This window comes from Ischnura elegans, chromosome 12 (assembly GCF_921293095.1).
Source record: "Ischnura elegans chromosome 12, ioIscEleg1.1, whole genome shotgun sequence".
NCBI classification, from domain to species: Eukaryota; Metazoa; Arthropoda; class Insecta; order Odonata; family Coenagrionidae; genus Ischnura; species Ischnura elegans.
The window spans coordinates 84,660,538-84,676,333 of NC_060257.1; positions in this window are offsets into that span (position 1 = coordinate 84,660,538).

Below are 15,796 nucleotides of genomic sequence, written 5' to 3' on the forward strand. Positions count from 1 at the left end.
AGTTTCTGTATGAGTAGATAGGAGTTTTACATCGTCTGAGATTACCAATGCATGCATGAGGCACAGAGCTCAGAGAAACATGTCTTAATAATCACCTATTAAAACTGCCTGTGGTCGGAAAGTTTCCTTCGTTTGATAGGGTAATAATAATCCTTATTTAAGCCAAGCGCTACCTGCTAGCAGTGTACTCTGCTACCTGCTAGCATCCTGCGTCGTATCAGCGCTCAAAGCCTCGCCCCAAGGTGACCTCACTTGCGGCAGAGGGAACCAGAACGACGTCACACGGACTTTTCCCAGCATTCCTACTTAGCCGTCGCGTTTTCGCGCGCTTGAAAATTTTCACTTTTCGTGTAAACGCGAAATATAGAAATCGTCATTTAAAAATCAAAAAGGGTGACATTCGTACTCCAGGAGTAATAATCTTTCAATTTAGGCAATAAAAAAACAAAAGGAAACCACCCTATTCTACTAACAAATCAGTACTCCACCTGTTAGTATAAATTAGAATCGATGGAATCGGAAAGCGATTGGAAAGAATCGGATACGGAGTTGCAATCGAAAAAAAGTGGAATCGACTCATCCCTGGTTAAAACGTGTTTTTTTTCTAAAATATTACACTTTTTACTCTGATATATAATTCTTCAAATTTTAAAATTACAACAACAATATAATATTCGCGCGTAAGTTGACAATGTGATCTTTTCATTGCGGTCATTATTCATTGTCGGTGGGGTGAGGGGCGATGCTGTGACTTCGCTCGCCACGTGCTGTGCCGAGAGTAGCGGCACGGCGCGGCGGTTTAAAGAATGAATTACCGAGGAGGAGGCTATTGTTGCCACAATGGCTTTCCGCGCGCGTCGGAGTCGGGGGTGGGAGCGGAGGGGGGAGCACATATTATGATGTACTGGAGGGTGGGAGAGGGATGATGGGACGAGCAGGGGGAGGGGGAGGAAGTGCAGTGGGGTGAGTTATACGGGCGGCGGTTTGAAGTTTGTCCCGAGGCTCTGAGCTTAACGCTTAACTCGCGTGACTCTGTTTCGTCTCCACAATGGTCGCCACTTTTCCGAGGTGAAGAGAAAAAAAACCGTAAATTGGAAGAGATTATATTTTCTTCGAATAGGATTTTAAAAGCGGGTCGTTGGAATTTCTCTCTCTCTCACTCCTTCTCTTTCTTGAGACTTTTTCCCATGCTCCTGGTTCTCCTGACCTCGTATAATCGTAGCGGCGCTAATACGAGCCGCGGAGACTCTAACGCCGGAATATGGCGACCATATCTCAGTATGCGACTATATATACTGTAGTCGGGCCAAGAGCTCAATGCCGATAAGACTAAAATGTAAATTTTAGATTATGAAAGTTATTTAAAAAAAGAGATTACATTAGAACTCCCATATAACGAATTTCATATTTAAATTATACCCATTACAAAAACACAAATGGTAGTTTCCGCACTATTTAATTCACCACTCAACGACCGACCATGGTTTCAACACTTTGTGCCGTTTTCATCATTTTTTTATTACCTTGAAAATGACACAAAGTGCTGAAATCATGGTCGGTCGTTGAGTGGTGAATTTAATAGTGAGGTAATTACCATTTCAATGGCTAAGTTCTAACAACACGTATACCAAAAATAGCAACTTTTATGGAGAGCAAAAAAGCGATCAATATTTTTGATTGTACAGTCGCGGAAAAAATTAACGCAAAGCTCGTTGGCGTCTGAGAGCGGCCAGTTCAGGAACCACTTGTCTTCCAAAATTTTGCTCTCGTAATGCTCTCATACAACCGGGAATTTTAAAAGCTATATTCCCCTTATACTCGGTAAATATACATATCCGCCGCATCATGACAACGCTCATGAGATCCAGCTACGAATTCTTCCCCATATTCTCCGAAGTATGCTTCTCCCACAACTCACCTGTAATGGAGTTTACTCTCGTCGGGAAAACTGCGGACACAGCCATAGCCACCTAGAGAGAAGGCCCGATCACAAGCGACGGCTGAGGCTCTGACGTCACCACGAGAAGTGCTCTGTTGTTCCGGCTGCCGTTGGAGACCACTTTGTTTACGAGTGTATTTACGTTACGTTCTACCACATTTTAGGGATTTTTGTGGTGTTAGTTGGTGGAAATTGAAGTTTCTGAGGATAGTGAAGTTTCCTTAATTCTTGAATTTCATTCGCTGGGCTTCAGAAACGTGTATTTGTTAGGCATTTTTGTTAAAAGTTCCTTTCGCGTGTGTAGTGCCGGGATGCGAAGAAAACTTCAGGATTGGACCCGAAGTTCAAGTTTTTAGCTTTCCAAAAGATCCTGAGTTGAAGAAGGAGTGTATTTGAGGGATGAGAAGAGACAATTTCACCTCCACGAAAAACAGTAAGGTATGTACCCTTTCTCACTGTAATTATTTGGATGTAATTTCTAGCTAGATGTGGCTTGGGGATGTTGACAGTACTGAAAGTGGTGATATAGAAGCGACAATTCAATAGGAAATTCTTGTATTTTAGCTGTATTTTTTGTATTATTTCGTTCAGTAAACGTGAGGTTGAAGGAGTTTCTGGGAATTATAATATAGCAGCCAAGTTTATAGTAACGAATATTCTTCCTTATCTTGCCCTCCGCTGTGCTATGCGTCTGAAACTCAGTAAAACAGTGCTTATTTAACTACACTTTTGTAACTTAGAATTGAAAAGCAATTTGAATTATTTACGCGATATGTTATGTACTTGGGTATTTTCGATAAAACTACCAGTCATTTATTACGGAGGCTTCCGCGGTTAGTTGATTGGTGATGGTTTTCCGGGTTTACAACGGTTGTATCAACGCGGTGTAAACCCGGAAAACCATCACCTACCAGTCATTTATTTTTTCCGTAGTACCTTATATTACGGGGGAAAGCACATAAATTTCTAGTATTCTTGAGTTCAAATTAATTTCAGCTTATGTATCATTTCGTAAGACCAACGATATTTACTTGATTAATTTCATGGAAAGCATCTAATCATAAGAAATTCATGAGTCTCGTCAGAAACGTATATAGTATGTTATTTGTATGTATGAACCACCGTGAATGAAAGTATGCGTTTTTCTCTTACAATTGGTGCAATGAACCGTAATTTATCTGTGCCCGGCTTTCATCATCTAAATTTAACTTATGGTCTAGTTTTAAATAAAAAATCGTCAAGGCAAATAATGATCTCATATATTCACTGGCCTCGTCATTAGATATATTTTTCATGCAGAAATGCCTAAAATTGGGAATGAAATGACTGCGTAGTAATTTATTTGGTATTTTCTTATTTATTAATTTTAGTGGTGTGAGCTTCACAGCGAGTGACATCGGGAAAGAATCTGTGGCCTTGCCGGAGAAGATGGGGAAGATAATTCGTGTTGAATTCAAGGTGCCCAGATGGTGAGGAGGGTGCCATTTCTTCATAATTACCGAACTATCATCTAGAAGACAGAATAACATAGTGGTTGAAGTGACATATAGGACTATGGTGGATTTGTTTTATATATTAAGTGGATGATGTGACAATGGACATTCGTCGGAAAAACTATTGAAGATAGTTATTGTGACTTCTGCCAGTGCTCTTTTAAATAATTTTTGTTCAAAAGAGATTACCAGTATTTTTTTCATCAAATTAGTTCATGGCAATAAGAGAAAATTGCAGGTATTTATTGTGATTGACTAACGAAAATACAAAATATTTGTATTTTATTTCTGTGTTTTTTCTTTCCTGCCACCAAAATTCCTTGTGGTGATTACTTCATGCATGTAAAGTAAGATCTGAGGTGTGATTTAAGAGATTTCGTGTTATTTATACAAATGTTTATGCTGGTGATTTGGCAGGACTTTCAGATTTTTTATTAGATTGATACATCTACTGAAGTGACATTGAAACTTTTGCTCATCCCAAATACTTGAGCGCCTAGGACGAGTACGTTTTATTAGCTGAGGCTGGACTATACGTAAATTTCGGCAGGCATTTTGATGTATTCGAACGTAATAATAGCAGATGTGTCAGCGATCTTATATTTCACAAGTAACTATCATTGAAAATCTTATTTCGTCAGGCTCTAAGGTAAGATTTTCATAGCCCATGGGCATATCTAATTCAGTGGCAAAATAAATAAGAATTCACTCTTAATTAATAGATCCATTTGGGAACTTGTGTGAACACCTTTTACTCTGCCAGAAAGAAATTATTTATCCAAGGAAAGTATATGGACTGCAACCAGGTTTAATCAAATACTTGACATCACCACTTAATGCTATCGAATTTCGAGACGCTTTTGTGTAGAAGAATAAATTCTCTTTGGATGCAAAGAGCCTTTTCTAGATAGTTATTTCAGATTTTAATCTTGTTATGTAGTACTTCTAGTTCACAATGACAATTTATGAATCGGTTATAAATAATTTTTTTTCTGGAGAGCGGCGAAGTTATATGGTACGTGGATTAGACGCAATATTAACGATTAATTTCAGATGGAAAAATATTTTTTTAATGCGTGTCAGTATTTTCTCGGAACCCGCTGACTATTTTCTTATTGACTGAGTAAATTAGGTATCAATTATCCTTTCATTACGGCGGCTAAACCACCGTCGCAGACAGAACCACGACTACTTCCATTCTGCCATGCTCTCTCTGGCGGTAGCACTACAATGAGTGACGTCACACGCCTGTGAACAGGCCTTCTCTCTAGGTGGCTGTGACACAGCCGACATATTAGGCTGTGAGACTGTCTCAGGGCACAATCGTTCCGGTGGTGTAGTGGGTACTTTTAATAGAAACTCTTCTCAATTTATTTGCAATTTTTCTATGATCCATAATCTATAAAAATATTTATATTTGTGAATTCTAATAACTTCTATTAATGCCATGCTGCCAAACGGGGATGCGCGGGGCTAGTGCCGGTTACCAGGTAGCAAACTTTCCCGCGCAAGACGTGGCAACGCAGCATTCCTTCGTTCCGGAGTATTTTTTTAATGCCCATATATAATTTACACTACATAATAATAAGTAATTTTCGGATCATAGAAAAATTGCAAGTAAATTAAGAAGTTTTTCTGTCAATTTTGTTTTTTCTTTAGGGATAAACTGTAGGACTAGGTAGTGTTTAAACATTTCCAATATTTTTAAACAAAATATGCGTTCTAAAAATACTCAATAGCCATTTTATTAATCTATTTTTAATATTTGCAACTTATTGTGAAAGACGAATGTTGTAGAAGCAGTAGTTTTCCCTGGGTTGAGTTACAAAGTTCATGAAGTTGACAAAACGGCTAATTTTATGGTGCGCGTAGTCGTACATTGCACACGCGAAAATAAATCAGAATTGAGGATAAAATTTCTTTCAAAATGACGAATTATTTATTATTATGGCATGCACTGAAGTCCAGATATAAATTTGCAAAGCACAGCGGCACATCATTTTGACGTCGACAGTAGTGTGTAGTCATTTGTATGTGCTAATAAAATATTCTGTGGAAAAAAGTATAATATTTCATACGAAATGATTAAATTCCATAAAGTGTCCCCAGAACATGGTAACCATCAACATGGCTAAGTAGCCAAGATGGCCATAATTTCTTTATAAAAGTGGAAATAATTCTCCAAGGAACCAAAGAATAGTCGCAATAGCGGGGATTTCGTATCATCCGAACTCGTTACATGTGGAGAAATTAACATTTGCTATCATAGGAAGATCAAAGGGAAACTCACCTCGTTATTCGAGAATCCATACAAGCAATACGACAACTATTGGCCGAATTCGGAAGTAGAGATCCGAGGATACCTAAGGAAACCACGTTGACAAATCATTGGTTTTTCTGGGAATTTACTGATTTTCTAATTATATTTTTGGTATTAAGCCATCATAACGTCCCATGTAATATATTTTAAGCATTCATATTCATGTAAAATTCCTTTTCAGTTGCCATTTTTTGCTACAATTCATCATTTACTGGGACGGTGGTTTGTCTGTTTCATGCACATGGGGTAACCGACGTATTGCAATTTTTCTTTTCTAGCCGGCTGAGAATAACGTTATTTTTATCACAGTCACTCATTTACTGTCACTAGGAACCCTTTGAATAATGTCCGTGAGATAGTAGAGGATATTTCATCTGAAATTTATTAATTCCTTAATCTTAACTGCTATTTGTCGTTGCCCGTGGGAATTGAAATACCTCCTCAAAGCCAAGAAAACTTTCTTAGATATTTTCTACTTTAATATTCTCAGTGGCTCGACGACTCATCCTATTACACCTATGCTATCATTACAACAATATCCTCGATGCGTCAGCCATATTGGCAAATTACGTCACTGCTCTCAGCGCCGCCATCGGTGATTTGAGTCTCTAATTGACGAGATTTTGTCACATGTGTGATCGTAATGAGCGGGTTTCTCCGTCTTTGAAGAAATGATTCATATTTCTGTCTAAAAACAAAAAGAGCTGCAATAAAAAATCAGACATTGGCTATCTGAGTAAAGCCCGTATGACACTTCCCAATTTATTGGCCATTATATTGGATATTGGATTTTGGTCAAACGGACACACACCAATTTTTTCCACCACAACACCACACATCCTTTTCACAATATTGGACACAATTTCTCGCCCAATTTGGAATTTAGAACAGGCTCTATCTTCTCGCGGCCAATCTCCAATCAGAAGTCAGTTTTATTGACTCCTTGAGGCCAAAATAATATGCTCTTTGCAAAACATCAGGTTTTGCGGTAAAGCATTGTTCTACGAGCTCTGTCATTGATAGTAGAGTATCTACTGGAAACCTACTGGATTTCGATACATATCGATACTATCGAAGTGTCGAAGTAGGGCCCGTTTAGTCCCAAAAACGGCCATATGTAGGGCGAGATCGGTTTATGTCGCGGCTGATGACGTATCCAGGGTCGGTTGGCCCTATAGGGTCGACAAATACGGACCTTAACTTTAATATCATCTATCAAACTGTTGCGTAGAAGTTCACTGATTAAAGAACACGATGCAGTGTTCATCGTTTCGTCCGCTTTGTTCTAAACGCGTCGAAATAGGGAAAATTTCTTTTGAACTTTATTAAGCAGCCGTAAGGAATCTCTAATCTCATCGTTCAGTGTCATTCATTATTCTCCGCCGTGTTTTCTGAATTATGTGCCATTTTTTACACTGATAAATGGGAACTTCTAATCTAATCTAAGCGTTCAGGATTTCCAACTTATCTCCGTGATGGACGTCGTCGTTTCCGTCTCCTTGTGTTGCTATTTTCATGCCCTTATTGTCAGTTCATAATCTCCTTCTCACAGGCTCCTTTGAGGATTTTTCTCGCCTTTCATTAAATCCGACCGAGCTGTCTTAAGTGGGTTGGTCTCGCTACATCATTCACACCTTATTCCCACGAGATTCGCATCTACTTCCCTAATTTATTTTCCCTGCACCCGGTGACTCTTCAAACCTTTTGTTTTTTGTTTTACTGCCGTTAAAATGCATAACTCCGCTTGGATATACATTAAGCTTGAAAATTTAAAGTCATTCTATCCAATTGAATCATTTGCGAGGTGCTTTTCTCAAAGAGGAAAAGTAATGATGGTCGATGAGACAATCTCTTGCCATAGGATATCTCCGACTTCAGTTGTATCCAATTAGTGGTTGCATAGTGGCCTTTTATGGCGATCACATTAACTCCCATCATGTTCAAAATGCTTGACGGGGCTCTTAATAATGTCTCCCTGTGAAATGGAATGTCAAAGCTTTATCCTGTGCCGTTACATAGCGATCCTCTGCCTCGTCGAAGTTATTATTTCATTTACATTACATCGTGTGTTTCCGCTGCACCGGTAAGTCATGCTTACCACAAGCAGCCAGATCACAAAACAATATTTTGTGCGCATATGTTTGTGTTGTCAGGGCCAGTGGCGCAGCGAGGGGGGGATTTTGGGGGATAAAACACCCCAAGAGCTCAGAGAAATTTTAAGTTTAATCCTTTTTACTTAATTGGATTGATATTACTAATAGAATAGTGTAAGGATTAGCAAAATATCCCTCAGAAAGCCGAAAAACTCACCATTCTGAACCATTTATCTTAAAATTTCGCAATTTATTAATCTCGCACCTACCGCTTATCCTAGTGGGTGGGTTCCATACCCCCACACACCCCGGTATTAGTTGCACCTAACCCCCCCAGCCTTAATTCCTGGCTGCGCCCCTGGTCAGGGCAGTGTGGTGTATGTGAAAGCAGAAACTTACATACTAAAAAATTGATGAATATACTTCTTGCGAGAATACATTGAAATGAATAACCGTTGAGTCCACAGTATGCAAATATAATTATTATTTTTTAATTATTTTTTAAAAATTGTCTTAATATTTAATTTATTTTTGTTAACTGCTATTCCATTTTTTCTTTTTTTAATGTAGAATTTTTTATTGTTACTATCAGATGCATTAAATGGAATGGTAGGGTATGACGACGAGACTGGTGTCTTAGAAAGCTATTGTTTAAAGCAGATCTTCAAACTCTCTTCAAATTAAATAATTATTAAATATATTACGCAGTCACGGCATTCGGGCATTCCTCCGCGTTGAGATGTCCATAGGTGACGACAGTTTCTCCAGCGATCCTACTGGTGTCTTCAGGTCAGAAGTAGCAATGCATAAATTTGGCCGTCTTACATAGGTACTTTGGGCATCGGAGGTCGGTTCTGATTGGTTGGTAAAATATCCTACGCTATTATGAATATAAGATTTTGGGCTATGTCGCCGCGTCAATTCCTGGGTGGTCCCAACGTTTCCCGACCGATGCTGGTCACTTTCTCAAGGGATTCTGAAGAGGTGGGAATTTTAATTCTTATACAGGGTGTCCCATTTATCTTGACGACCCGAAATAACTTTTTGTCTAGATTTAAATTCAAAAATGTGTCAAGCAAATGTTCATTAGCCGTCAGGGGGACATCAATCAGCATGACTGCCTTCCTTGTAGCTTTGTTATTTACAAAGATATGAACAGCGGAATGTCTTTTTTAAATGGCACCCTATATTTTTTATTCGGCAATTCAACGGACGATATTTGACTGAATGACTGGTGTGCATTTTACTATGTTTTCATTTGTTCACTGTCAACGTCAGCAAGTGGAGTAGTTCCAATACCCGCGTACTTGCACTAAGCGCTATTGAGTCAGTCATTTTTCATAACACTGTGTTTATGAAATTTAAATGTGTTAATGGCCCAATGTGCTACATTTTTTAATAAGTCTTTAGGAGAGGAAATGAATTGCCGAATAAAAAATGTAGGGTGCCATTTAAAGAAGACATACCGCTGTTCATATCTTTGTAAATAACAAAGCTACAAGGAAGGCAATCACGCTGATTTATGTCCTCCTGACGGGTAATGGATACTTGCTTGACACATTTTTGAATTTACATCTGGACAAAAAGTTATTTCGGGTGGTCAAGATAACTGGGACACCCTGTATGTAGGTATCTGTGTCAGGTGGTGGGGGAAGGGGAGCGGGAGGTTGGAGGGGTGGATTGTTGATAGTTCTTTCTTGCCACGGGTTGCATGGTACGACTAATTGTTGTAAATGTTAATAAATATTTTTATAATTTTGATAAATAAATAAATTTCTCACAATTTGAAATTAATCAATCAGTCAAAGGTAGTGAATGGACCGTTCATAGGTAGCAATGTTGCCATATGTCACTTACTTCTTTTCTAAATTTCTTGACGATGACAGATAATTATTCGAAGATCGAGGAATGCATGGCTGAAAACTCAATTATTTCTAATGCAAAAAGAAAGGAAGCGGTTCAAAGTTAAAATTTTATGGGTTTGAGTTATTGAATTAGATATTAGTTTGACCATAGAGTAAGTATATATAGAGAGCTCACCACACGTACAAAAATCGTATACGTTTTTGGTGTAGTTCTAGAGCGATTAACCAGATGTCACTAGAAGAATTTTGGCAATTTTTTTAATTTGCTCGTTCCACAAGTCTAAAAATATATTCTGAAGCAGAAAGGGTTGCTACGTTAAGTGGAGACATTAATTATTCGATTTTGTTTATAACAATTGTTATAAAAAATATTTTATCGAATTTCGGCTAGTTACTTGACTTTTCCGAGTTTATATTCCTAATCCATTTTCCGGCAGACTGTTGTTAGTATAAAGTTGAAACTTGCAGGAAATGTTTATAGTACATTTTTTTCCATACTGGTAAACTTTAATTTGTTCATAACTCAGTTTCAACGTTGTTATGTGTGTTTATATATCTTTCGGACGAAAAATATGGAATTTTGCAGGGTAAAAATCAATCGCCTGCTAACTTTCGTATCTTACGATATTGGTCCATATATGCTGCGTATGAAATTTGAACAAAACTATAAATTTATTTTTGGTGAAAGAATTGTAACTTTATCTCGATTACAAGGGGAGTTATGAATTTTTAATGAACGCACCTCGTCAGGCTTTCCTTTCTGGCCTGGGTCCACGCTGAAAGCTTCCGCCTCCCAAGGATATCGTTTTGCCATCAGATAGGTTGGCGAGGTGAGCTGTTGTTTTGACGAGGAAGAGATTTTCCGTGAGGGAAGATTTTTTCCCTTCAAGAGACTTACAAATCTTATTGATGTTCATCGCTTCATTGAACAATCAACATATAGGATGAAATACATTTCGAGTGGTGTGCTTCAGAACTTCAGTTATGAAATACCTCACTTTGGTGAAGTGTAAATGTTATTTACAACACCAAGTGCCGGAATATTACAATAAAATAGGAATGCGAGATAGGATCCCTACACTGAAAAACAATGCACTGTTTGCCTTTCGCTAACGGTCATAGCCTCTTCACCACAGTTGGTAACTAAAGCTTAAAAGTATTTGGTAATGAATTCTTAAGCGCGCAGCTTCAAACGAACACAAAGAGGTATGGATCAGCAGTAGCATTTTTGGGAATAGGGGTGGTCGGTGATCTTGATTTGTTTGCTCGATAGCGGGATGAGTAATGGCCCATTCTGTTACCACGTCGAAAATGGAAAGGTTTCTTTCGGCTCTACCATTTTTCTACTTCGGGTCTTACGTATGAGGCAGAGGATCATCTAATGCATGTTTTTGTCTTTCCTTGAGACCTTATTCTGATCATAGTTGTGATAATCGTCGTCTCGTCAATAACAAGACGCATTGTCGTTTGAGGAAAGTTTTATTTTAAGCGTTAGCATTTAGTTGAGGTTCTTAAAAGTAAAACAAATAGCGGCTGCAATTGAGCCCGGGTTCACTCATTGCTTAAATTCTTGCCTCATTATATGAATGAATCCCTTCTCCCAGGGGCCGAAAAACTAAATATCCAAAGATACATTTTACGCGGTGAGCATTTATACAGGAATATCGAATGGAGTATTTTTGGCATATTCCGATTGTAAGTTGTTGCGGCACTAGAAAAATATGGCGATTCAAAATTATACGCCCTCCCCTTTTTCGGAATTAAACCTCTTATTATGCAGTTTTGTGAATCGAAACTGCAAGCAAAATTTGCTTCGTAGGCCTCATGGGGAATCCTAATCCGTAGGCTAAAATATGTTATCGCGTTAGAATCTTGAGTTGTCCATTCATTAATTGTTATAAAACATTTGATTCTATGTATATTAGATATTGATTGCTTTTCGTACACAATTTAACAAACCAAAACCTATTTTTTTGTCTTTGATGACGAGTTATTCATTTAAATACAGATTTTCAACACTAATACAGGATTTATTATAATCTTGCAACATAAAGTAGGTTCGAAGATTTTCGCGGCGTTGATCAGATTATCTCTGCATTCTCTTCGGGTTTCCACCGCGTCCGATGGCTTTTGTCGAAACTGTTCTCGCCAAAAGGCAACGGACGCGGTGGAAACCCGAAGAGAAGGCAGAGATCATGCAACATAAAGTTTTAAGTCCAAACTTCGAACTGTAACAGACCTATTGACGAGCCTTTCCGGATATACTTCCTCTGAGTGGCTGAAATGTCACCTAGCAATGATTTTCCCGAGGTGTAATCCTCATTTTCCTCCATTGTTGGGGACTCATGTCCTGACGAGTAAAAACTAGTGATGTGTTTTTAGAAGGTTTCCATCTGATGTAAAAAAATTTCGACGGAGTCGACGTGAAAGTAACCCTCCGGCGCGAGAATGTAGGAAAACAAAATTGTGCGATATATATAATTATATTACTTTTGCTAATCCAAGTAAATCTCACCGTATGAAAATTAATCACAAACAAGTTGATTTTGATCAATCAATTAGAAGATAAACGAAGGAGATTTGATTATTTCCAAAGCAGGAGAAAAGAACAGTGTGCTAATCCGTAATAAGATCTCATGCATCGCAAAATGTTACATTCAATTTAATGTTACATAGATAGGTCAATCTACCTTTAAATGCAGTCAATTTCAGTGTGAACTTTCCACAATGAAATCAATTGCAATTTCAAATGGCTACAGCTTAAATACTTAAACTAAAATCCTTCAGAGAAAGATGAAAACGCGAGCTATTTCTCAGCTTTGCTCCCTTCCGCCATCACAGAGAATTCTAAAAATTGGTGCCGGTCATTTTTTGTGGGAGACCTTTCCCACAGGCTTGCAAACAAATTCCCCAAAAATAAATTCTATGTTTCTTTCTACAACCCTTGCACTCTCGGTGAAGTTCTGTGTCGTGACAAAGACAAAATAGAACCCATCCATCAATCCGGCATTTACAAAGTTAATTGTGAATCATGCAACTTGAGTTTCATTGGTCAAACAGGCAGAAGTTTTATTATCAGAATGAAAGAACATAGAAAGTGCAGGAAATTGGGATGAAACATCACTTCTCGCCAAACATTTGGTACAGACTTTTCATTCTTGTCATTTTCAACCATAATTTTCTTCACCCCTTTAGTAATGGCACAAGGCTTGATGTTTTAGAGAAATTTGAAATAGTACAAATTTATACAAATATTCTTAATAGATGTTCCCGTAGACATACCCTGTTAAGACGGTCTTAGGCACAGCTCCGCGGTGTCATAAAACGTCCGTTTTCGCAGTAAAACCCTGGGGGTGAGGGATCGGAGAGTACAGAAGGTATAACAGTCTCAGCTGGTATCTTTCTGGTAGGTCTTTTGTATGATTCCCGGGAAAACAAGTCACTTTTTCGAAGTGTGAACGCTTTTAAAAGAAGCATAGTCTTCGATCGTATCCAGTGAAAACGAAATGAACTGCAATGAAACGTGCACTCACCTCGGCTAAAATACTTCCACTGTCTTCACCACAGACCATTTGAGAATCGGTGTCTTGAATAAAAGCATAAAAACGGTGAATGCTGTGCGTTAAAACCCATACAGTTTCAATAACATTACCACGTCGCGGCTAATCCAACTCCCGACGTGCGCAGATTAAAGAAAGAACACCATGCCAATAGATTATGTGGTTTTTTATTCCGCAAGAATCCACCTACAACTTCACCTTCTACATACTTTGGAAGATTTTCAGAGAAAATTGAAGACGGGCGTTTTCATGGAACGTTGCTCACGTTTAAGCCTGTGTATCTCAGAATCGGGTAGGATCTTTGTCAAATGAATTGCATATCCTTAAATTTCAATCAGTTTTGAGTATACCTGCGAAGTTTTAAGTTTATAACTCAAAAAAAGTCATTTTGTAATTTTGTCCGGCTTTTTCCGATTTCCGCCCACTGTGCGATATCCCACGGTCAAATTTGCATCAAAATTTAATGCAACTAACGCGCACCCTGTCCCACCGTCAAAATTTCATCCAACTGGCTTTTGGTACTATCATTTGTACAAAACACCGTTTTGTCCAAATGGATAGGGCAGATTCTAAATTTTCATCCAATAGGATGAAACCAACAATTCACAGGGCCCTTGACAAAAAGCATCGCCTAGCGCTGAAACAGAGGCCACATAGGTTAAGCCGGTGTCCCACGGTCAAACGGTGCAAATATTTTGGTGCAACTGGACGGGGGTATCCCACGATGCATATCATTTGGACGAAAAAGGAAAAAGACGATATTTATGTAAACAAATTTGGAAGCTTATGGAAGTGAAGGATTCTGTCTTTTTTAGCAAGCGAAATTGTCTGAACAGGCCTCTTGAATATTGAAGAGGCGAAAAAAAGAAAACAGAAGAAATGCTGAGCTTGGCATTGGCTGGAAAAGGGGGTATGAATGGTTGGAATAAGCATGCTAAACATGATGGAGAAGGAGTTGGTCGCCGATGTTCCCGTGTATTATCGATAATAATTGACGATAAGTGAGGATATTTGCATGTCCCTTATCAGCAAGGTTGGGGGCAGAATGAAACGGCAGGATACAAACGTGACGCAGTTTATTCCCGTGGTGAATATATTATTAATAATTAGATGGATATTGTGGTTGAGAAGATGTTATGATTAGTGCCGTAAACGTGCATTTAAATCACATTTTTCCTCTCCTAATCTAGCAGTTGCTAAAATAAGGCCCTTATCCTAAAATAATAGTGATAGAAACGGGCAGCTGTAGTGTTTCACAGGTATAATCGTCATTTCATATTAGTCATTTCTCCAGCTGCTCGCTCGCTCGGATTGCATGCCCGCCACAAAGATAACCTGTAGAATTCGGTCTCGATACCTTAAGTAAATCTTTTATTATTTCCAAAACTCCCCTCCTAGTATTGCGATTCTAAAGATAGCTTCCTTCTTATTAAAGATCAACTCATTATTACGGATTTCCTGGTTGAGAGTTTCCATCGCCTATCGAGACCAATTTCTGCTCATTTTTACTTTTAGGACCACACCAGTCGATGAAATAGACGATCACGAACGTATATATACATTTGAAATAATGTTTTGTGAACTCACTTCGCGGTATGGTGACATTATAAATTCAAAACTAAGCCATTTAGTATTCAATACAGTATTAATGAAAAAACTCAACCGGTTTCGATATTTTCAGGTATTTATCTAGAGGTTTACGATAACGCTAATGACCTTAAAAGAAGGAAACCGGTTGGGTTTTTAATGCATACTGTGTGGAATACAATAAAGTTTGCAAATGAGCATTTTAATTAATAAAATATATATTATGGACACAAAAATAAACTTTGTTGTATTCCACACAGTATGCATTAAAAATCCAACCGGTTTCCTCCTTTTCAGGTCTTTAGCGTTAATTGTATTGTATTCGATCGCTTCTCAGCACCACCCAACTTCAGTTAATTTCCTAGAGGTGGTCTGACTTGCAATTGAAGCTACACTTGTTAATAGATGAGGTCTTTACCCTCCACCCGCCTCCTTTTGGACGGGTTGTATTGCAGGTCCGCCGCTATTTCATGGCATTGCATTTTCGCACAAAATCTAAACATTTCACATTCTCTTTACGGGTCCAACCCTACCCCTACAAGTTATCTGGGGGAATAGCCACATTTTCATGGCTCTTCTTTTTAACCCCGTCCAAATAGCGGTCAAAACATTTTGTTACCCTTCAGTTTCTCCTTTTCTGCCGATGTGAACACATACCCATTACTAATTGAGAAGTCCTTTTTTGGCCACAGTTTTTGTGTTTAACAGTGATCTCACACAGAAGTTATAGTGTTGTGATAACTAAAGAAATGTGATTCAGTGATTTATTAGTTCCTGACAACCACATACGAGTAGGCATACTATGTTTCATTTATTTCCGTTTCTAGTTTCCGTTTTTTTAAATTGGTCTGAGACGAGGCACAGCACTATTTTTCATATTTTCCCTTCTATTTTATATTTAAACTTTGTAGGAAGAAGACTGTTGTGTAGCTTTTTACA